Here is a 24,889-nt window from a genome sequence, read left to right as displayed (position 1 = left end):
GAGCGGCAAATGTGACCATCTGGCATGAAGTTGATTCGATAGCAAATGAGGAAAACCTGCGGATTTCTAAGGTTTTCTACTACACATGAACACATTTCACATTCTCCCTTGTATCGTGGGTGCTAGACCTCCCTTCATGAAATATCGTAAGGTCCTAGCTCATGTCCAAGCCACCAAAGCCGTCTAAAAATCAATAATCGATAACTAAAACTTGAATTGTACTGCCTCTTACTGAATATTACATCAACTTAGTAGCTTCTTCCGTTCTACTATGGTGCGTATAGTGTCTCCACATACCACAGTACGCGACATAGCTTTGCACGCAATAAATATAAACGTTTCATAGAAAATAGCGGCAAATGTGACGATCTGGCATAAAGTTGATTCGATAGCAGATGACGGAAACGTGCGGATTTCTCAGGTTTTTACAACATATGAACACTTTTCACACTCTCCCGTGCAACGTGGGTGCTAGGCCTCCCTTCATGCAAAATCATAAGATCCTAGCTAATGTCAAAGGCACCAAAGCCGGCTAAAAAGTCAATAATCGGTAACAAAAACTTGAATTGTAATGCCTCTTAATGGCTATTATGTCAACTTAGAAGCTTCTGTGTTCTACTATGGTGCGTATAGAGTCTGCGCAAACCACAGCACGCGACATAGCCTTGCACGCGATAAATATAATCGTTTCAGGGAGAAGAGCGGAATATGTGTCGATCTGGCATGAAGTTGATTCGATAGCAAATGACGAAAACGTGTGGATTTCTCAGTTTTTTACTACATATGAAAACTTTTCACATTCTCCCTTGCAACGTGGGTGCAAGACCTCCCTTCATGCAAAATCGTAAGGTCCTAGCTCATGTCCAATGCACCAAAGCCGTCTAAAAAGTCAATACTCGATAACTAAAACTAGAATTGTACTGCCTCTTACCGGCTATTATATCAACTTAGAAGCTTCTTCTGTGTTCTACTATGGTGCGTATAGTGTCTCTACATTCCACAGTACGCGACATAGCTTTGCACACGATAAATATAATAGTTTCAGAGAGAAGAGCGTCAAATGTGATGATCTGGCATGAAGTTGATACGATAGCAAACGACGAAAACGTGCGGATTTCTCAGGTTTTTACTACATATGAACACATTTCACATTCTCCCGTGTGCAACGTGGGTGCAAGACCTCCCTTCATGCAAAATCATAAGGTCCTAGCTCATGTCCAATGCACCAAAGCCGTCTATAAAGTCAATAATCGATAACTGAAACTAGAATTGTACTGCCTCTTACTGGCTATTATATCATCTTAGAAGCTTCTTCTATGTTCTACTATGGGGCGTATAGAGTCTCCACATACCACAGCACGCGACATAGCTTTGCACACGGTAAATATAATCGTTTCAGAGAGAAGAGCGGCAAATGTGTCGACCTGGCATGAAGTTGAATCGATAGCAAATGACGAAAACGTGCAGATTTCTCAGTTTTTTACTACATATGAACTTTTTTCACATTCTCCCATGCAACGTGGGTGCTGGACCTCCCTTCATTCAAAATCGAAAGGTCATAGCTCATGTCCAAAACAACAATGCCGTCTAAAAAGTCAATAATCGATAACTGAAAGTTGAACTGTACTGCCTCTTACTGGCTATTACATCAACTTAGAAGTTTCTTCAGTGTTCTACTATGGTGCGTATAGAGTCTCCGCATACCACAGCACACGACATAGCTTTGCACACGGTAAATATAATCGTTTCAGAGAGAAGACCGGCAAATGTGACGACCTGTAAGATGTTGATTCGATAGCAAATGACGAAAACGTGCGGATTTCTCAGGTTTTTACTACATATGAACACTTTTCACATTTACCCGTGCAACGTGGCTGCTAGACCTCCCTTCATGCAAAATCTTAAGGTCATAGCTAACGTCCAAGGCACCAAAGCCGGCTAAAAAGTCAATAATCGATAGCTAAAACTCGAATTGTATTGCCTCTTACTATCTGTTACATCAACTTTCAAGCTTCTTCTGTGTTCTGCTATGGTGCGTATAGTGTCTCCGCATACCACAGCACGCGACATAGCTTTCCACACGATAAATATAATCGTTTCAGGGAGAAGAGCGGCAAATGTGACCATCTGGCATGAAGTTGATTCGATAGCAAATGAGGAAAACCTGCGGATTTCTAAGGTTTTCTACTACACATGAACACATTTCACATTCTCCCTTGTATCGTGAGTGCTAGACCTCTCTTCATGAAATATCGTAAGGTCCTAGCTCATGTCCAAGCCACCAAAGCCGTATAAAAATCAATAATCGATAACTAAAACTTGAATTGTACTGCCTCTTACTGAATATTACATCAACTTAGTAGCTTCTTCCGTTCTACTATGGTGCGTATAGTGTCTCCACATACCACAGTACGCGACATAGCTTTGCACGCAATAAATATAAAAATTTCATAGAAAATAGCGGCAAATGTGACGATCTGGCATAAAGTTGATTCGATAGCAGATGACGGAAACGTGCGGATTTCTCAGGTTTTTACTACATATGAACACTTTTCACATTCTCCCGTGCAACGTGGGTGCTAGGCCTCCCTTCATGCAAAATCATAAGATCCTAGCTAATGTCAAAGGCACCAAAGCCGGCTAAAAAGTCAATAATCGGTAACAAAAACTTGAATTGTAATGCCTCTTAATGGCTATTATGTCAACTTAGAAGCTTCTGTGTTCTACTATAGTGCGTATAGAGTCTGCGCAAACCACAGCACTCGACATAGCCTTGCACGCGATAAATATAATCGTTTCAGGGAGAAGAGCGGAATATGTGTCGATCTGGCATGAAGTTGATTCGATAGCAAATGACGAAAACGTGTGGATTTCTCAGTTTTTTACTACATATGAAAACTTTTCACATTCTCCCTTGCAACGGGGGTGCAAGACCTCCCTTCATGCAAAATCGTAAGGTCCTAGCTCATGTCCAATGCACCAAAGCCGTCTAAAAAGTCAATACTCGATAACTAAAACTAGAATTGTACTGCCTCTTACTCGCTATTATATCAACTTAGAAGCTTCTTCTATGTTCTAATATGGTGCGTATAGTGTCTCCACATTCCACAGTACGCGACATAGCTTTGCACACGATAAATATAATAGTTTCAGAGAGAAGGGCGTCAAATGTGATGATCTGGCATGAAGTTGATACGATAGCAAACGACGAAAACGTGCGGATTTCTCAGGTTTTTACTACATATGAACACTTTTCACATTCTCCCGTGCTACGTGGGTGCAAGACCTCCCTTCATGCAAAATCATAAGGTCCTAGCTCATGTCCAATGCACCAAAGCCGTCTAAAAAGTCAATAATCGATAACTAAAACTAGAATTGTACTGCCTCTTACTGGCTATTATATCATCTTAGAAGCTTCTTCTGTGTTCTACTATGGGGAGTATAGAGTCTCCACATACCACAGCACGCGACATAGCTTTGCACAAGGTAAATATAATCGTTTCAGAGAGAAGAGCGGCAAATGTGTCGACCTGGCATGAAGTTGAATCGATAGAAAATGACGAAAACGTGAAGATTTCTCAGTTTTTTACTACATATGAACTTTTTTCACATTCTCCCGTGCAACGTGGGTCCTAGACGTCCCTTCATGTCAAATCGTAAGTTACTAGCGCATATCCATTGCACCAAAGCCGTCTGAAAGTCAACAATCGATAACTAAAACTTGAATCGTACTGAGTCTTACTGGATATTACATCAACTTAGAAGCTTCTTCTGTGTTCTACTATGGTGCGTATAGTGTCTCCGCATACCACAGCTCGAGACATAGCTTTCCACACGATAAATATAATCGTTTCAGAGAGAAGAGCGGGAAATGTGACAACATGGCATGAAGTTGATTCGATAGCAAATGACGAAAACGTACGGATTTCTCAGGTTTTTATTACATATGAACATGTCTCATATTCCCACGTGCAACGTTGGTGCTGGGCCTCCCTTCATGCAAAAACCTTAAGGTCCTAGCTCATGTCCAAGGCACCAAACCCGTCTAAAAAGTCAATTATCGACAACTAATATTTGAATTGTACTGCCTCTAACTATCTGTTACATCAACTTTCAAGCTTCTTCTGTGTTCTGCTATGGTGCGTATAGTGTCTCCGCATACCAGAGCACGCGACATAGCTTTGCACACGATAAATATTATCGTTTCAGGGAGAAGAGCGGCAAATGTGACGACCTGTCATGAAGTTGATTCGATAGCAAATGACGAAAGCGTGCGGATTTCTCAGGTTATTACTACATATGAACACTTTTCACATTCTCCCGTGCAACGTGGGTGCTAGACCTCCCTTCATTCAAAATCGAAAGGTCCTAGCTCATGTCCAAAACACTAATGCCGTCTAAAATTCAATAATCGATAACTGAAAGTTGAACTGTACTGCCTCTTACTTTCTATTATATCAACTTAGAAGCTTCTTCTGTGTTCTACTATGGTGCGTATAGTGTCTCCGCATACCACAGCACACGACATAGCTTTGCACACGGTGAATATAATCGTTTCAGAGAGAAGAGCAGGAAATGTGACAACATGGCATGATGTTGATTCGATAGCAAATGACGAAAACGTACGGATTTATCACGTTTTTATTACATATAAACATTTCTCAAATTCCCCCGTGCAACGTGGGTGCTGGGCCTCCCTTCATGCAAAATCTTAAGGTCCTGGCTCATGTCCAAGGCACCAAACCCGTCTAAAAAGTCAATTATCGACAGCTAATATTTGAATTGTACTGCCTCTAACTATCTGTTACATCAACTTTCAAGCTTCTTCTGTGTTCTGCTATGGTGCGTATAGTGTCTCCGCATACCAGAGCACGCGACATAGCTTTGCACACGATAAATATTATCGTTTCAGGGAGAAGAGCGGCAAATGTGACGACCTGGCATGAAGTTGATTCGATAGCAAATGACGAAAGCGTGTGGATTTCTCAGGTTATTACTAGATATGAACACTTTTCACATTCTCCCATGCAACGTGGGTGCTAGACCTCCCTTCATTCAACATCGAAAGGTCATAGCTCTTGTCCAAAACAACAATGCCGTCTGAAAAGTCAATAATCGATAACTGAAAGTTGAACTGTACTTCCACTTACTGGCTATTACATCAACTTAGAAGTTCCTTCTGTGTTCTACTATGGTGCGTATAGAGTCTCCGCATACCACAGCACACGACATAGCTTTGCACACGGTAAATATAATTGTTTCAGAGAGAAGACCGGCAAATGTAACGACCTGTAATGATGTTGATTCGATAGCAAATGACGAAAACGTGCGGATTTCTCAGGTTTTTACTACATATGAAAACTTTTCACATTTACCCGTGCAACGTGGGTGCTAGACCTCCCTTCATGCAAAATCTTAAGGTCCTAGCTCATGTCCAAAACACCAATGCCGTCTAAAAAGTCAATTATCGATAACTGAAAGTTGAACTGTACTGCCTCTTACTTTCAATAACATCAACTTAGAAGCTTCTTCTGTGTTCTACTATGGTGCGTATAGTGTCTCCGCATACCACAGCACACGACATAGCTTTGCACACGGTAAATATTATGGTTTCAAGGAGAAGACCGGCAAATGTGACGACCTGTAATGATGTTGATACGATAGCAAACGACGAAAACGTGCGGATTTCTCAGGTTTTTACTACATATGAACACTTTTCACATTCTCCCGTGCAACGTGGGTGCAAGACCTCCCTTCATGCAAAATCATAAGGTCCTAGCTCATGTCCAATGCACCAAAGCCGTCTAAAAAGTCAATAATCGATAACTAAAACTAGAATTTTACTGCCTCTTACTGGCTATTATATCATCTTAGAAGCTTCTTCTGTGTTCTACTATGGGGCGTATAGAGTCTCCACATACCACAGCACGCGACATAGCTTCGCACACGCTAAATATAATCGTTTCAGAGAGAAGACCGGCAAATGTAACGACCTGTAATGATGTTGATTCGATAGCAAATGACGAAAACGTGCGGATTTCTCAGGTTTTTACTACATATGAACACTTTTCACATTTACCCGTGCAACGTGGCTGCTAGACCTCCCTTCATGCAAAATCTTAAGGTCATAGCTAACGTCCAAGGCACCAAAGCCGGCTAAAAAGTCAATAATCGATAGCTAAAACTCGAATTGTACTGCCTCTTACTATCTGTTACATCAACTTTCAAGCTTCTTCTGTGTTCTGCTATGGTGCGTATAGTGTCTCCGCATACCACAGCACGCGACATAGCTTTCCACACGATAAATATAATCGTTTTAGGGAGAAGAGCGGCAAATGTGACCATCTGGCATGAAGTTGATTCGATAGCAAATGAGGAAAACCTGCGGATTTCTAAGGTTTTCTACTACACATGAACACATTTCACATTCTCCCTTGTATCGCGGGTGCTAGACCTCCCTTCGTGAAATATCGTAAGGTCCTAGCTCATGTCCAAGCCACCAAAGCCGTCTAAAAATCAATAATCGATAACTAAAACTTGAATTGTACCGCCTCTTACTGAATATTACATCAACTTAGTAGCTTCTTCCGTTCTACTATGGTGCGTATAGTGTCTCCACATACCACAGTACGCGACATAGCTTTGCACGCAATAAATATAAACGTTTCATAGAAAATAGCGGCAAATGTGACGATCTGGCATAAAGTTGATTCGATAGCAGATGACGGAAACGTGCGGATTTCTCAGGTTTTTACAACATATGAACACTTTTCACATTCTCCCGTGCAACGTGGGTGCTAGGCCTCCCTTCATGCAAAATCATAAGATCCTAGCTAATGTCAAAGGCACCAAAGCCGGCTAAAAGGTCAATAATCGGTAACAAAAACTTGAATTGTAATGCCTCTTAATGGCTATTATGTCAACTTAGAAGCTTCTGTGTTCTACTGTGGTGCGTATAGAGTCTGCGCAAACCACAGCACGCGACATAGCCTTGCACGCGATAAATATAATCGTTTCAGGGAGAAGAGCGGAATATGTGTCGATCTGGCATGAAGTTGATTCGATAGCAAATGACGAAAACGTGCAGATTTCTCAGTTTTTTACTACATATGAACTTATTTCACATTCTCCCGTGCAACGTGGGTGCCAGACCTCCCTTCATGCAAAATCTTAAGGTCCTAGCTCATGTCCAAGGCACCAAACCCGTCTAAAAAGTCAATTATCGACAACTAAAATTTGAATTTTACTGCCTCTAACTATCTGTTACATCAACTTTCAAGCTTCTTCTGTGTTCTGCTATGGTGCGTATAGTGTCTCCGCATACCAGAGCACGCGACATAGCTTTGCACACGATAAATATTATCGTTTCAGGGAGAAGAGCGGCAAATGTGACGACCTGGCATGAAGTTGATTCGATAGCAAATGACGAAAGCGTGCGGATTTCTCAGGTTTTTACTACATATGAACACTTTTCACATTCTCCCGTGCAACGTGGGTGCTAGACCTCTCTTCATTCAAAATCGAAAGGTCCTAGCTCATGTCCAAAACACCAATGCCGTCTAAAAAGTCAATAATCGATAACTGAAAGTTGAACTGTACTGCCTCTTACTTTCTATTACATCGACTTAGAAGCTTCTTCTGTGTTCGACTATGGTGCGTATAGTGTCTCCGCATACCACAGCACACGACATAGCTTTGCACACGGTAAATATAATGGTTTCAAGGAGAAGACCGGCAAATGTGACGACCTGTAATGATGTTGATACGATAGCAAACGACGAAAACGTGCGGATTTCTCAGGTTTTTACTACATATGAACACTTTTCACATTCTCCCGTGCAACGTGGCTGCAAGACCTCCCTTCATGCAAAATCATAAGGTCCTAGCTCATGTCCAATGCACCAAAGCCGTCTAAAAAGTCAATAATCGATAACTAAAACTAGAATTGTACTGCCTCTTACTGGCTATTATATCATCTTAGAAGCTTCTTCTGTGTTCTACTATGGGGCGTATAGAGTCTCCACATACCACAGCACGCGACATAGCTTTGCACACGGTAAATATAATCGTTTCAGAGAGAAGAGCGGCAAATGTTTCGACCTGGCATGAATTTGAATCGATAGCAAATGATGAAAACGTGCAGATTTCTCAGTTTTTTACTACATATGAACTTTTTTCACATTCTCCCGTGCAACGTGGGTGCTAGACCTCCCTTCATTCAAAATCGAAAGGTCATAGTTCATGTCCAAAACAACAATGCTGTCTAAAAAGTCAATAATCGATAACTGAAAGTTGAACTGTACTGCCTCTTACTGGCTATTACATCAACTTAGAAGTTTCTTCTGTGTTCTACTATGGTGCGTATAGAGTCTCCGCATACCACAGCACACGACATAGCTTTGCACACGGTAAATATAATCGTTTCAGAGAGAAGACCGGCAAATGTGACGACCTGCAATGATGTTGATTCGATAGCAAATGACGAAAATGTGCGGATTTCTCAGGTTTTTACTACATATGAACACTTTTCACATTTACCCGTGCAACGTGGCTGCTAGACCTCCCTTCATGCACAATCTTAAGGTCATAGCTAACGTCCAAGGCACCAAAGCCGGCTAAAAAGTCAATAATCGATAGCTAAAACTCGAATTGTACTGCCTCTTACTATCTGTTACATCAACTTTCAAGCTTCTTCTGTGTTCTGCTATGGTGCGTATAGTGTCTCCGCATACCACAGCACGCGACATAGCTTTCCACACGATAAATATAATCGTTTCAGGGAGAAGAGCTGCAAATGTGACCATCTGGAATGAAGTTGATTCGATAGCAAATGAGGAAAACCTGCGGATTTCTAAGGTTTTCTACTACACATGAACACATTTCACATTCTCCCTTGTATCGTGGGTGCTAGACCTCCCTTCATGAAATATCGTAAGGTCCTAGCTCATGTCCAAGCCACCAAAGCCGTCTAAAAATCAATAATCGATAACTAAAACTAGAATTGTACTGCCTCTTAGTGGCTATTATATCATCTTAGAAGCTTCTTCTGTGTTCTACTATGGGGCGTATAGAGTCTCCACATACCACAGCACACGACATAGCTTTGCACACGGTAAATATAATCGTTTCAGAGAGAAGACCGGCAAATGTGACGACCTGTAATGATGTTGATTCGATAGCAAATGACGAAAACGTGCGGATTTCTCAGGTTTTTACTACATATGAACACTTTTCACATTTACCCCTGCAACGTGGGTTCTAGACCTCCCTTCATGCAAAATCTTAAGGTCATAGCTAACGTCCAAGGCACCAAAGCCGGCTAAAAAGTCAATAATCGATAGCTAAAACTCGAATTGTACTGCCTCTTACTATCTGTTACATCAACTTTCAAGCTTCTTCTGTGTTCTGCTATGGTGCGTATAGTGTCTCCGCATACCACAGCACGCGACATAGCTTTCCACACGATAAATATAATCGTTTCAGGGAGAAGAGCGGCAAATGTGACCATCTGGCATGAAGTTGATTCGATAGCAAATGAGGAAAACCTGCGGATTTCTAAGGTTTTCTACTACACATGAACACATTTCACATTCTCCCTTGTATCGTGGGTGCTAGACCTCCCTTCATGAAATATCGTAAGGTCCTAGCTCATGTCCAAGCTACCAAAGCCGTCTAAAAATCAATAATCGATAACTAAAACTTGAATTGTACTGCCTCTTACTGAATATTACATCAACTTAGTAGCTTCTTCCGTTCTACTATGGTGCGTATAGTGTCTCCACATACCACAGTACGCGACATAGCTTTGCACGCAATAAATATAAACGTTTCATAGAAAATAGCGGCAAATGTGACGATCTGGCATAAAGTTGATTCGATAGCAGATGACGGAAACGTGCGGATTTCTCAGGTTTTTACAACATATGAACACTTTTCACACTCTCCCGTGCAACGTGGGTGCTAGGCCTCCCTTCATGCAAAATCATAAGATCCTAGCTAATGTCAAAGGCACCAAAGCCGGCTAAAAAGTCAATAATCGGTAACAAAAACTTGAATTGTAATGCCTCTTAATGGCTATTATGTCAACTTAGAAGCTTCTGTGTTCTACTATGGTGCGTATAGAGTCTGCGCAAACCACAGCACGCGACATAGCCTAGCACGCGATAAATATAATCGTTTCAGAGAGAAGAGCGGAATGTGTGTCGATCTGGCATGAAGTTGATTCGATAGCATATGACGAAAACGTGTGGATTTCTCAGTTTTTTACTACATATGAAAACTTTTCACATTCTCCCTTGCAACGTGGGTGCAAGACCTCCCTTCATGCAAAATCGTAAGGTCCTAGCTCATGTCCAATGCACCAAAGCCGTCTAAAAAGTCAATACTCGATAACTAAAACTAGAATTGTACTGCCTCTTACCTGCTATTATATCAACTTAGAAGCTTCTTCTGTGTTCTACTATGGTGCGTATAGTGTCTCTACATTCCACAGTACGCGACATAGCTTTGCACACGATAAATATAATAGTTTCAGAGAGAAGAGCGTCAAATGTGATGATCTGGCATGAAGTTGATACGATAGCAAACGACGAAAACGTGCGGATTTCTCAGGTTTTTACTACATATGAACACATTTCACATTCTCCCGTGTGCAACGTGGGTGCAAGACCTCCCTTCATTCAAAATCGAAAGGTCATAGCTCATGTCCAAAACAACAATGCCGTCTAAAAAGTCAATAATCGATAACTGAAAGTTGAACTGTACTGCCTCTTACTGGCTATTACATCAACTTAGAAGTTTCTTCTGTGTTCTACTATGGTGCGTATAGAGTCTCCGCATACCACAGCACACGACATAGCTTTGCACACGGTAAATATAATCGTTTCAGAGAGAAGAGCGGCAAATGTGTCGACCTGGCATGAAGTTGAATCGATAGAAAATGACGAAAACGTGAAGATTTCTCAGTTTTTTACTACATATGAACTTTTTTCACATTCTCCCGTGCAACGTGGGTCCTAGACGTCCCTTCTTGTCAAATCGTAAGTTACTAGCGCATATCCATTGCACCAAAGCCGTCTGAAAGTCAACAATCGATAACTAAAACTTGAATCGTACTGAGTCTTACTGGATATTACATCAACTTAGAAGCTTCTTCTGTGTTATACTATGGTGCGTATAGTGTCTCCGCATACCACAGCTCGAGACATAGCTTTGCACACGATAAATATAATCGTTTCAGAGAGAAGAGCGGGAAATGTGACAACATGGCATGAAGTTGATTCGATAGCAAATGACGAAAACGTACGGATTTCTCAGGTTTTTATTACATATGAACATGTCTCATATTCCCACGTGCAACGTTGGTGCTGGGCCTCCCTTCATGCAAAATCTTAAGGTCTTAGCTCATGTCCAAGGCACCAAACCCGTCTAAAAAGTCAATTATCGACAACTAATATTTGAATTGTACTGCCTCTAACTATCTGTTACATCAACTTTCAAGCTTCTTCTGTGTTCTGCTATGGTGCGTATAGTGTCTCCGCATACCAGAGCACGCGACATAGCTTTGCACACGATAAATATTATCGTTTCAGGGAGAAGAGCGGCAAATGTGACGACCTGGCATGAAGTTGATTCGATAGCAAATGACGAAAGCGTGCGGATTTCTCAGGTTATTACTACATATGAACACTTTTCACATTCTCCCGTACAACGTGGGTGCTAGACCTCCTTTCAATCAAAATCGAAAGGTCCTAGCTCATGTCCAAAACAACAATGCCGTCTAAAAAGTCAATAATCGATAACTGAAAGTTGAACTGTACTGCCTCTTACTGGCTATTACATCAACTTAGAAGTTTCTTCTGTGTTCTACTATGGTGCGTATAGAGTCTCCACATTCCACAGTACGCGACATAGCTTTGCACACGATAAATATAATAGTTTCAGAGAGAAGGGCGTCAAATGTGATGATCTGGCATGAAGTTGATACGATAGCAAACGACGAAAACGTGCGGATTTCTCAGGTTTTTACTACATATGAACACTTTTCACATTCTCCCGTGCTACGTGGGTGCAAGACCTCCCTTCATGCAAAATCATAAGGTCCTAGCTCATGTCCAATGCACCAAAGCCGTCTAAAAAGTCAATAATCGATAACTAAAACTAGAATTGTACTGCCTCTTAATGGCTATTATATCATCTTAGAAGCTTCTTCTGTGTTCTACTATGGGGCGTATAGAGTCTCCACATACCACAGCACGCGACATAGCTTTGCACAAGGTAAATATAATCGTTTCAGAGAGAAGAGCGGCAAATGTGTCGACCTGGCATGAAGTTGAATCGATAGAAAATGACGAAAACGTGAAGATTTCTCAGTTTTTTACTACATATGAACTTTTTTCACATTCTCCCGTGCAACGTGGGTCCTAGACGTCCCTTCATGTCAAATCGTAAGTTACTAGCGCATATCCATTGCACCAAAGCCGTCTGAAAGTCAACAATCGATAACTAAAACTTGAATCGTACTGAGTCTTACTGGATATTACATCAACTTAGTAGCTTCTTCCGTTCTACTATGGTGCGTATAGTGTCTCCACATACCACAGTACGCGACATAGCTTTGCACGCAATAAATATAAAAATTTCATAGAAAATAGCGGCAAATGTGACGATCTGGCATAAAGTTGATTCGATAGCAGATGACGGAAACGTGCGGATTTCTCAGGTTTTTACTACATATGAACACTTTTCACATTTACCCGTGCAACGTGGGTGCAAGACCTCCCTTCATGCAAGGTCCTAGTTAATGTACAATGCACAAAAGCCGTCTAATAAGTCAATAATCGATAACTAAAACTAGAATTGTACTGCCTCTTACTGGCTATTTTATCAACTTAGAAGCTTCTGTGTTCTACTATGGGGCGTATAGTGTCTCCGCATACCACAGCACACGACATAGCTTTGCACACGGTGAATATAATCGTTTCAGAGAGAAGAGCAGGAAATGTGACAACATGGCATGAAGTTGATTCGATAGCAAATGACGAAAACGTACGGATTTATCACGTTTTTATTACATATGAACATTTCTCAAATTCCCCCGTGCAACGTGGGTGCTGGGCCTCCCTTCATGCAAAATCTTAAGGTCCTGGCTCATGTCCAAGGCACCAAACCCGTCTAAAAAGTCAATTATCGACAGCTAATATTTGAATTGTACTGCCTCTAACTATCTGTTACATCAACTTTCAAGCTTCTTCTGTGTTCTGCTATGGTGCGTATAGTGTCTCCGCATACCAGAGCACGCGACATAGCTTTGCACACGATAAATATTATCGTTTCAGGGAGAAGAGCGGCAAATTTGACGACCTGGCATGAAGTTGATTCGATAGCAAATGACGAAAGCGTGTGGATTTCTCAGGTTATTACTAGATATGAACACTTTTCACATTCTCCCGTGCAACGTGGGTGCTAGACCTCCCTTCATTCAACATCGAAAGGTCATAGCTCTTGTCCAAAACAACAATGCCGTCTGAAAAGTCAATAATCGATAACTGAAAGTTGAACTGTACTGCCACTTACTGGCTATTACATCAACTTAGAAGTTTCTTCTGTGTTCTACTATGGTGCGTATAGAGTCTCCGCATACCACAGCACACGACATAGCTTTGCACACGGTAAATATAATTGTTTCAGAGAGAAGACCGGCAAATGTAACGACCTGTAATGATGTTGATTCGATAGCAAATGACGAAAACGTGCGGATTTCTCAGGTTTTTACTACATATGAAAACTTTTCACATTTACCCGTGCAACGTGGGTGCTAGACCTCCCTTCATGCAAAATCTTAAGGTCCTAGCTCATGTCCAAAACACCAATGCCGTCTAAAAAGTCAATAATCGATAACTGAAAGTTGAACTGTACTGCCTCTTACTTTCAATAACATCAACTTAGAAGCTTCTTCTGTGTTCTACTATGGTGCGTATAGTGTCTCCGCATACCACAGCACACGACATAGCTTTGCACACGGTAAATATAATGGTTTCAAGGAGAAGACCGGCAAATGTGACGACCTGTAATGATGTTGATACGATAGCAAACGACGAAAACGTGCGGATTTCTCAGGTTTTTACTACATATGAACACTTTTCACATTCTCCCGTGCAACGTGGGTGCAAGACCTCCCTTCATGCAAAATCATAAGGTCCTAGCTCATGTCCAATGCACCAAAGCCGTCTAAAAAGTCAATAATCGATAACTAAAACTAGAATTTTACTGCCTCTTACTGGCTATTATATCATCTTAGAAGCTTCTTCTGTGTTCTACTATGGGGCGTATAGAGTCTCCACATACCACAGCACGCGACATAGCTTCGCACACGGTAAATATAATCGTTTCAGAGAGAAGACCGGCAAATGTAACGACCTGTAATGATGTTGATTCGATAGCAAATGACGAAAACGTGCGGATTTCTCAGGTTTTTACTACATATGAACACTTTTCACATTTACCCGTGCAACGTGGCTGCTAGACCTCCCTTCATGCAAAATCTTAAGGTCATAGCTAACGTCCAAGGCACCAAAGCCGGCTAAAAAGTCAATAATCGATAGCTAAAACTCGAATTGTACTGCCTCTTACTATCTGTTACATCAACTTTCAAGCTTCTTCTGTGTTCTGCTATGGTGCGTATAGTGTCTCCGCATACCACAGCACGCGACATAGCTTTCCACACGATAAATATAATCGTTTTAGGGAGAAGAGCGGCAAATGTGACCATCTGGCATGAAGTTGATTCGATAGCAAATGAGGAAAACCTGCGGATTTCTAAGGTTTTCTACTACACATGAACACATTTCACATTCTCCCTTGTATCGTGGGTGCTAGACCTCCCTTCATGAAATATCGTAAGGTCCTAGCTCATGTCCAAGCCACCAAAGCCGTCTAAAAATCAATAATCGATAACTAAAACTTGAATTGTACCGCCTCTTACTGAATATTACATCAACTTAGTAGCTTCTTCCGTTCTACTATGGTGCGTATAGTGTCTCCACATACCACAGTACGCGACATAGCTTTGCACGCAATAAATATAAACGTTTCATAGAAAATAGCGGCAAATGTGACGATCTGGCATAAAGTTGATTCGATAGCAGATGACGGAAACGTGCGGATTTCTCAGGTTTTTACAACATATGAACTTATTTCACATTCTCCCGTGCAACGTGGGTGCCAGACCTCCCTTCATGCAAAATCTTAAGGTCCTAGCTCATGTCCAAGGCACCAAACCCGTCTCAAAAGTCAATTATCGACAACTAAAATTTGAATTGTACTGCCTCTAACTATCTGTTACATCAACTTTCAAGCTTCTTCTGTGTTCTGCTATGGTGCGTATAGTGTCTCCGCATACCAGAGCACGCGACATAGCTTTGCACACGATAAATATTATCGTTTCAGGGAGAAGAGCGGCAAATGTGACGACCTGGCATGAAGTTGATTCGATAGCAAATGACGAAAGCGTGCGGATTTCTCAGGTTATTACTACATATGAACACTTTTCACATTCTCCCGTGCAACGTGGGTGCTAGACCTCTCTTCATTCAAAATCGAAAGGTCCTAGCTCATGTCCAAAACACCAATGCCGTCTAAAAAGTCAATAATCGATAACTGAAAGTTGAACTGTACTGCCTCTTACTTTCTATTACATCGACTTAGAAGCTTCTTCTGTGTTCGACTATGGTGCGTATAGTGTCTCCGCATACCACAGCACACGACATAGCTTTGCACACGGTAAATATAATGGTTTCAAGGAGAAGACCGGCAAATGTGACGACCTGTAATGATGTTGATACGATAGCAAACGACTAAAACGTGCGGATTTCTCAGGTTTTTACTACATATGAACACTTTTCACATTCTCCCGTGCAACGTGGCTGCAAGACCTCCCTTCATGCAAAATCATAAGGTCCTAGCTCATGTCCAATGCACCAAAGCCGTCTAAAAAGTCAATAATCGATAACTAAAACTAGAATTGTACTGCCTCTTACTGGCTATTATATCATCTTAGAAGCTTCTTCTGTGTTCTACTATGGGGCGTATAGAGTCTCCACATACCACAGCACGCGACATAGCTTTGCACACGGTAAATATAATCGTTTCAGAGAGAAGAGCGGCAAATGTGTCGACCTGGCATGAAGTTGAATCGATAGCAAATGACGAAAACGTGCAGATTTCTCAGTTTTTTACTACATATGAACTTTTTTCACATTCTCCCGTGCAACGTGGTTGCTAGACCTCCCTTCATTCAAAATCGAAAGGTCATAGCTCATGTCCAAAACAACAATGCCGTCTAAAAAGTCAATAATCGATAACTGAAAGTTGAACTGTACTGCCTCTTACTGGCTATTACATCAACTTAGAAGTTTCTTCTGTGTTCTACTATGGTGCGTATAGAGTCTCCGCATACCACAGCACACGACATAGCTTTGCACACGGTAAATATAATCGTTTCAGAGAGAAGACCGGCAAATGTGACGACCTGTAATGATGTTGATTCGATAGCAAATGACGAAAACGTGCGGATTTCTCAGGTTTTTACTACATATGAACACTTTTCACATTTACCCCTGCAACGTGGGTTCTAGACCTCCCTTCATGCAAAATCTTAAGGTCATTGCTAACGTCCAAGGCACCAAAGCCGGCTAAAAAGTCAATAATCGATAGCTAAAACTCGAATTGTACTGCCTCTTAATATCTGTTATGTCAACTTTCAAGCTTCTTCTGTGTTCTGCTATGGTGCGTATAGTGTCTCCGCATACCACAGCACGCGACATAGCTTTCCACACGATAAATATAATCGTTTCAGGGAGAAGAGCGGCAAATGTGACCATCTGGCATGAAGTTGATTCGATAGCAAATGAGGAAAACCTGCGGATTTCTAAGGTTTTCTACTACACATGAACACATTTCACATTCTCCCTTGTATCGTGGGTGCTAGACCTCCCTTCATGAAATATCGTAAGGTCCTAGCTCATGTCCAAGCCACCAAAGCCGTCTAAAAATCAATAATCGATAACTAAAACTTGAATTGTACTGCCTCTTATTGAATATTACATCAACTTAGTAGCTTCTTCCGTTCTACTATGGTGCGTATAGTGTCTCCACATACCACAGTACGCGACATAGCTTTGCACGCAATAAATATAAACGTTTCATAGAAAATAGCGAGAAATGTGGCGATCTGGCATAAAGTTGATTCGATAGCAGATGACGGAAACGTGCGGATTTCTCAGGTTTTTACAACATATGAACACTTTTCACACTCTCCCGTGCAACGTGGGTGCTAGGCCTCCCTTCATGCAAAATCATAAGATCCTAGCTAATGTCAAAGGCACCAAAGCCGGCTAAAAAGTCAATAATCGGTAACAAAAACTTGAATTGTAATGCCTCTTAATGGCTATTATGTCAACTTAGAAGCTTCTGTGTTCTACTATGGTGCGTATAGAGTCTGCGCAAACCACAGCACGCGACATAGCCTTGCACGCGATAAATATAATCGTTTCAGGGAGAAGAGCGGAATATGTGTCGATCTGGCATGAAGTTGATTCGATAGCAAATGACGAAAACGTGTGGATTTCTCAGTTTTTTACTACATATGAAAACTTTTCACATTCTCACTTGCAACGTGGGTGCAAGACCTCCCTTCATGCAAAATCGTAAGGTCCTAGCTCATGTCCAATGCACCAAAGCCGTTTAAAAAGTCAATACTCGATAACTAAAACTAGAATTGTACTGCCTCTTACCGGCTATTATATCAACTTAGAAGCTTCTTCTGTGTTCTACTATGGTGCGTATAGTGTCTCTACATTCCACAGTACGCGACATAGCTTTGCACACGATAAATATAATAGTTTCAGAGAGAAGAGCGTCAAATGTGATGATCTGGCATGAAGTTGATACGATAGCAAACGACGAAAACGTGCGGATTTCTCAGGTTTTTACTGCATATGAACACATTTCACATTCTCCCGTGTGCAACGTGGGTGCAAGACCTCCCTTCATGCAAAATCATAAGGTCCTAGCTCATGTCCAATGCACCAAAGCCGTCTATAAAGTCAATAATCGATAACTGAAACTAGAATTGTACTGCCTCTTACTGGCTATTATATCATCTTAGAAGCTTCTTCTATGTTCTACTATGGGGCGTATAGAGTCTCCACATACCACAGCACGCGACATAGCTTTGCACACGGTAAATATAATCGTTTCAGAGAGAAGAGCGGCAAATGTGTCGACCTGGCATGAAGTTGAATCGATAGCAAATGACGAAAACGTGCAGATTTCTCAGTTTTTTACTACATATGAACTTTTTTCACATTCTCCCGTGCAACGTGGGTGCTGGACCTCCCTTCATTCTAAATCGAAAGGTCATAGCTCATGTCCAAAACAACAATGCCGTCTAAAAAGTCAATAATCGATAACTGAAAGTTGAACTGTACTGCCTCTTACTGGCTATTACATCAACTTAGAAGTTTCTTCAGTGTTCTACTATGGTGCGTATAGAGTCTCCGCATACCACAGCACACGACATAGCTTTGCACACGGTAAATATAATCGTTTCAGAGAGAAGACCGGCAAATGTGACGACCTGTAAGATGTTGATTCGATAGCAAATGACGAAAACGTGCGGATTTCTCAGGTTTTTACTACATATGAACACTTTTCACATTTACCCGTGCAACGTGGCTGCTAGACCTCCCTTCATGCAAAATCTTAAGGTCATAGCTAACGTCCAAGGCACCAAAGCCGGCAAAAAAGTCAATAATCGATAGCTAAAACTCGAATTGTACTGCCTCTTACTATCTGTTACATCAACTTTCAAGCTTCTTCTGTGTTCTGCTATGGTGCGTATAGTGTCTCCGCATACCACAGCACGCGACATAGCTTTCCACACGATAAATATAATCGTTTCAAGGAGAAGAGCGGCAAATGTGACCATCTGGCATGAAGTTGATTCGATAGCAAATGAGGAAAACCTGCGGATTTCTAAGGTTTTCTACTACACATGAACACATTTCACATTCTCCCTTGTATCGTGAGTGCTAGACCTCCCTTCATGAAATATCGTAAGGTCCTAGCTCATGTCCAAGCCACCAAAGCCGTATAAAAATCAATAATCGATAACTAAAACTTGAATTGTACTGCCTCTTACTGAATATTACATCAACTTAGTAGCTTCTTCCGTTCTACTATGGTGCGTATAGTGTCTCCACATACCACAGTACGCGACATAGCTTTGCACGCAATAAATATAAAAATTTCATAGAAAATAGCGGCAAATGTGACGATCTGGCATAAAGTTGATTCGATAGCAGATGACGGAAACGTGCGGATTTCTCAGGTTTTTACTACATATGAACACTTTTCACATTCTCCCGTGCAACGTGGGTGCTAGGCCTCCCTTCATGCAAAATCATAAGATCCTAGCTAATGTCAAAGGCACCAAAGCCGGCTAAAAAGTCAATAATCGGTAACAAAAACTTGAATTGTAATGCCTCTTAATGGCTATTATGTCAACTTAGAAGCTTCTGTGTTCTACTATAGTGCGTATAGAGTCTGCGCAAACCACAGCACGCGACATAGCCTTGCACGCGATAAATATAATCGTTTCAGGGAGAAGAGCGGAATATGTGTCGGTCTGGCATGAAGTTGATTCGATAGCAAATGACGAAAACGTGTGGATTTCTCAGTTTTTTACTACATACGAAAACTTTTCACATTCTCCCTTGCAACGGGGGTGCAAGACCTCCCTTCATGCAAAATCGTAAGGTCTTGGCTCATGTCCAATGCACCAAAGCCGTCTAAAAAGTCAATACTCGATAACTAAAACTAGAATTGTACTGCTTCTTACTCGCTATTATATCAACTTAGAAGCTTCTTCTATGTTCTAATATGGTGCGTATAGTGTCTCCACATTCCACAGTACGCGACATAGCTTTGCACACGATAAATATAATAGTTTCAGAGAGAAGGGCGTCAAATGTGATGATCTGGCATGAAGTTGATACGATAGCAAACGACGAAAACGTGCGGATTTCTCAGGTTTTTACTACATATGAACACTTTTCACATTCTCCCGTGCTACGTGGGTGCAAGACCTCCCTTCATGCAAAATCATAAGGTCCTAGCTCATGTCCAATGCACCAAAGCCGTCTAAAAAGTCAATAATCGATAACTAAAACTAGAATTGTACTGCCTCTTACTGGCTATTATATCATCTTAGAAGATTCTTCTGTGTTCTACTATGGGGCGTATAGAGTCTCCACATACCACAGCACGCGACATAGCTTTGCACAAGGTAAATATAATCGTTTCAGAGAGAAGAGCGGCAAATGTGTCGACCTGGCATGAAGTTGAATCGATAGAAAATGACGAAAACGTGAAGATTTCTCAGTTTTTTACTACATATGAACTTTTTTCACATTCTCCCGTGCAACGTGGGTCCTAGACGTCCCTTCATGTCAAATCGTAAGTTACTAGCGCATATCCATTGCACCAAAGCCGTCTGAAAGTCAACAATCGATAACTAAAACTTGAATCGTACTGAGTCTTACTGGATATTACATCAACTTAGAAGCTTCTTCTGTGTTCTACTATGGTGCGTATAGTGTCTCCGCATACCACAGCTCGAGACATAGCTTTGCACACGGTGAATATAATCGTTTCAGAGAGAAGAGCAGGAAATGTGACAACATGGCATGATGTTGATTCGATAGCAAATGACGAAAACGTACGGATTTATCACGTTTTTATTACATATGAACATTTCTCAAATTCCCCCGTGCAACGTGGGTGCTGGGCCTCCCTTCATGCAAAATCTTAAGGTCCTGGCTCATGTCCAAGGCACCAAACCCGTCTAAAAAGTCAATTATCGACAGCTAATATTTGAATTGTACTGCCTCTAACTATCTGTTACATCAACTTTCAAGCTTCTTCTGTGTTCTGCTATGGTGCGTATAGTGTCTCCGCATACCAGAGCACGCGACATAGCTTTGCACACGATAAATATTATCGTTTCAGGGAGAAGAGCGGCAAATGTGACGACCTGGCATGAAGTTGATTCGATAGCAAATGACGAAAGCGTGTGGATTTCTCAGGTTATTACTAGATATGAACACTTTTCACATTCTCCCGTGCAACGTGGGTGCTAGACCTCCCTTCATTCAACATCGAAAGGTCATAGCTCTTGTCCAAAACAACAATGCCGTCTGAAAAGTCAATAATCGATAACTGAAAGTTGAACTGTACTTCCACTTACTCGCAATTACATCAACTTAGAAGTTTCTTCTGTGTTCTACTATGGTGCGTATAGAGTCTCCGCATACCACAGCACACGCCATAGCTTTGCACACGGTAAATATAATTGTTTCAGAGAGAAGACCGGCAAATGTAACGACCTGTAATGATGTTGATTCGATAGCAAATGACGAAAACGTGCGGATTTCTCAGGTTTTTACTACATATGAAAGCTTTTCACATTTACCCGTGCAACGTGGGTGCTAGACCTCCCTTCATGCAAAATCTTAAGGTCCTAGCTCATGTCCAAAACACCAATGCCGTCTAAAAAGTCAATTATCGATAACTGAAAGTTGAACTGTACTGCCTCTTACTTTCAATAACATCAACTTAGAAGCTTCTTCTGTGTTCTACTATGGTGCGTATAGTGTCTCCGCATACCACAGCACACGACATAGCTTTGCACACGGTAAATATAATGGTTTCAAGGAGAAGACCGGCAAATGTGACGACCTGTAATGATGTTGATACGATAGCAAACGACGAAAACGTGCGGATTTCTCAGGTTTTTACTACATATGAACACTTTTCACATTCTCCCGTGCAACGTGGGTGCAAGACCTCCCTTCATGCAAAATCATAAGGTCCTAGCTCATGTCCAATGCACCAAAGCCGTCTAAAAAGTCAATAATCGATAACTAAAACTAGAATTTTACTGCCTCTTACTGGCTATTATATCATCTTAGAAGCTTCTTCTGTGTTCTACTATGGGGCGTATAGAGTCTCCACATACCACAGCACGCGACATAGCTTCGCACACGGTAAATATAATCGTTTCAGAGAGAAGACCGGCAAATGTAACGACCTGTAATGATGTTGATTCGATAGCAAATGACGAAAACGTGCGGATTTCTCAGGTTTTTACTACATATGAACACTTTTCACATTTACCCGTGCAACGTGGCTGCTAGACCTCCCTTCATGCAAAATCTTAAGGTCATAGCTAACGTCAAAGGCACCAAAGCCGGCTAAAAAGTCAATAATCGATAGCTAAAACTCGAATTGTACTGCCTCTTACTATCTGTTACATCAACTTTCAAGCTTCTTCTGTGTTCTGCTATGGTGCGTATAGTGTCTCCGCATACCACAGCACGCGACATAGCTTTCCACACGATAAATATAATCGTTTTAAGGAGAAGAGCGGCAAATGTGACCATCTGGCATGAAGTTGATTCGATAGCAAATGAGGAAAACCTGCGGATTTCTAAGGTTTTCTACTACACATGAACACATTTCACATTCTCCCTTGTATCGCGGGTGCTAGACCTCCCTTCGTGAAATATCGTAAGGTCCTAGCTCATGTCCAAGCCACCAAAGCCGTCTAAAAATCAATAATCGATAACTAAAACTTGAATTGTACCGCCTCTTACTGAATATTACATCAACTTAGTAGCTTCTTCCGTTCTACTATGGTGCGTATAGTGTCTCCACATACCACAGTACGCGACATAGCTTTGCACGCAATAAATATAAACGTTTCATAGAAAATAGCGGCAAATGTGACGATCTGGCATAAAGTTGATTCGATAGCAGATGACGGAAACGTGCGGATTTCTCAGGTTTTTACAACATATGAACACTTTTCACATTCTCCCGTGCAACGTGGGTGCTAGGCCTCCCTTCATGCAAAATCATAAGATCCTAGCTAATGTCAAAGGCACCAAAGCCGGCTAAAAGGTCAATAATCGGTAACAAAAACTTGAATTGTAATGCCTCTTAATGGCTATTATGTCAACTTAGAAGCTTCTGTGTTCTACTGTGGTGCGTATAGAGTCTGCGCAAACCACAGCACGCGACATAGCCTTGCACGCGATAAATATAATCGTTTCAGGGAGAAGAGCGGAATATGTGTCGATCTGGCATGAAGTTGATTCGATAGCAAATGACGAAAACGTGCAGATTTCTCAGTTTTTTACTACATATGAACTTATTTCACATTCTCCCGTGCAACGTGGGTGCCAGACCTCCCTTCATGCAAACTCTTAAGGTCCTAGCTCATGTCCAAGGCACCAAACCCGTCTAAAAAGTCAATTATCGACAACTAAAATTTGAATTTTACTGCCTCTAACTATCTGTTATATCAACTTTCAAGCTTCTTCTGTGTTCTGCTATGGTGCGTATAGTGTCTCCGCATACCAGAGCACGCGACATAGCTTTGCACACGATAAATATTATCGTTTCAGGGAGAAGAGCGGCAAATGTGACGACCTGGCATGAAGTTGATTCGATAGCAAATGACGAAAGCGTGCGGATTTCTCAGGTTATTACTACATATGAACACTTTTCACATTCTCCCGTGCAACGTGGGTGCTAGACCTCTTTTCATTCAAAATCGAAAGGTCCTAGCTCATGTCCAAAACAATAATGCCGTCTAAAAAGTCAATAATCCATAACTGAAAGTTGAACTGTACTGCCTCTTACTTTCTATTACATCGACTTAGAAGCTTCTTCTGTGTTCGACTATGGTGCGTATAGTGTCTCCGCATACCACAGCACACGACATAGCTTTGCACACGGTAAATATAATGGTTTCAAGGAGAAGACCGGCAAATGTGACGACCTGTAATGATGTTGATACGATAGCAAACGACGAAAACGTGCGGATTTCTCAGGTTTTTACTACATATGAACACTTTTCACATTCTCCCGTGCAACGTGGCTGCAAGACCTCCCTTCATGCAAAATCATAAGGTCCTAGCTCATGTCCAATGCACCAAAGCCGTCTAAAAAGTCAATAATCGATAACTAAAACTAGAATTGTACTGCCTCTTACTGGCTATTATATCATCTTAGAAGCTTCTTCTGTGTTCTACTATGGGGCGTATAGAGTCTCCACATACCACAGCACACGACATAGCTTTGCACACGGTAAATATAATCGTTTCAGAGAGAAGAGCGGCAAATGTTTCGACCTGGCATGAATTTGAATCGATAGCAAATGACGAAAACGTGCAGATTTCTCAGTTTTTTACTACATATGAACTTTTTTCACATTCTCCCGTGCAACGTGGGTGCTAGACCTCCCTTCATTCAAAATCGAAAGGTCCTAGCTCATGTCCAAAACACCAATGCCGTCTAAAAAGTCAATTATCGATAACTGAAAGTTGAACTGTACTGCCTCTTACTTTCTATTATATCAACTTAGAAGCTTCTTCTGTGTTCTACTATGGTGCGTATAGTGTCTCCGCATACCACAGCACACGACATAGCTTTGCACACGGTGAATATAATCGTTTCAGAGAGAAGAGCAGGAAATGTGACAACATGGCATGATGTTGATTCGATAGCAAATGACGAAAACGTACGGATTTATCACGTTTTTATTACATATGAACATTTCTCAAATTCCCCCGTGCAACGTGGGTGCTGGGCCTCCCTTCATGCAAAATCTTAAGGTCCTGGCTCATGTCCAAGGCACCAAACCCGTCTAAAAAGTCAATTATCGACAGCTAATATTTGAATTGTACTGCCTCTAACTATCTGTTACATCAACTTTCAAGCTTCTTCTGTGTTCTGCTATGGTGCGTATAGTGTCTCCGCATAC

This window comes from Schistocerca gregaria, chromosome 1 (assembly GCF_023897955.1).
Source record: "Schistocerca gregaria isolate iqSchGreg1 chromosome 1, iqSchGreg1.2, whole genome shotgun sequence".
Lineage (NCBI taxonomy): Eukaryota > Metazoa > Arthropoda > Insecta > Orthoptera > Acrididae > Schistocerca > Schistocerca gregaria.
This window is presented reverse-complemented; position numbering follows the sequence as displayed.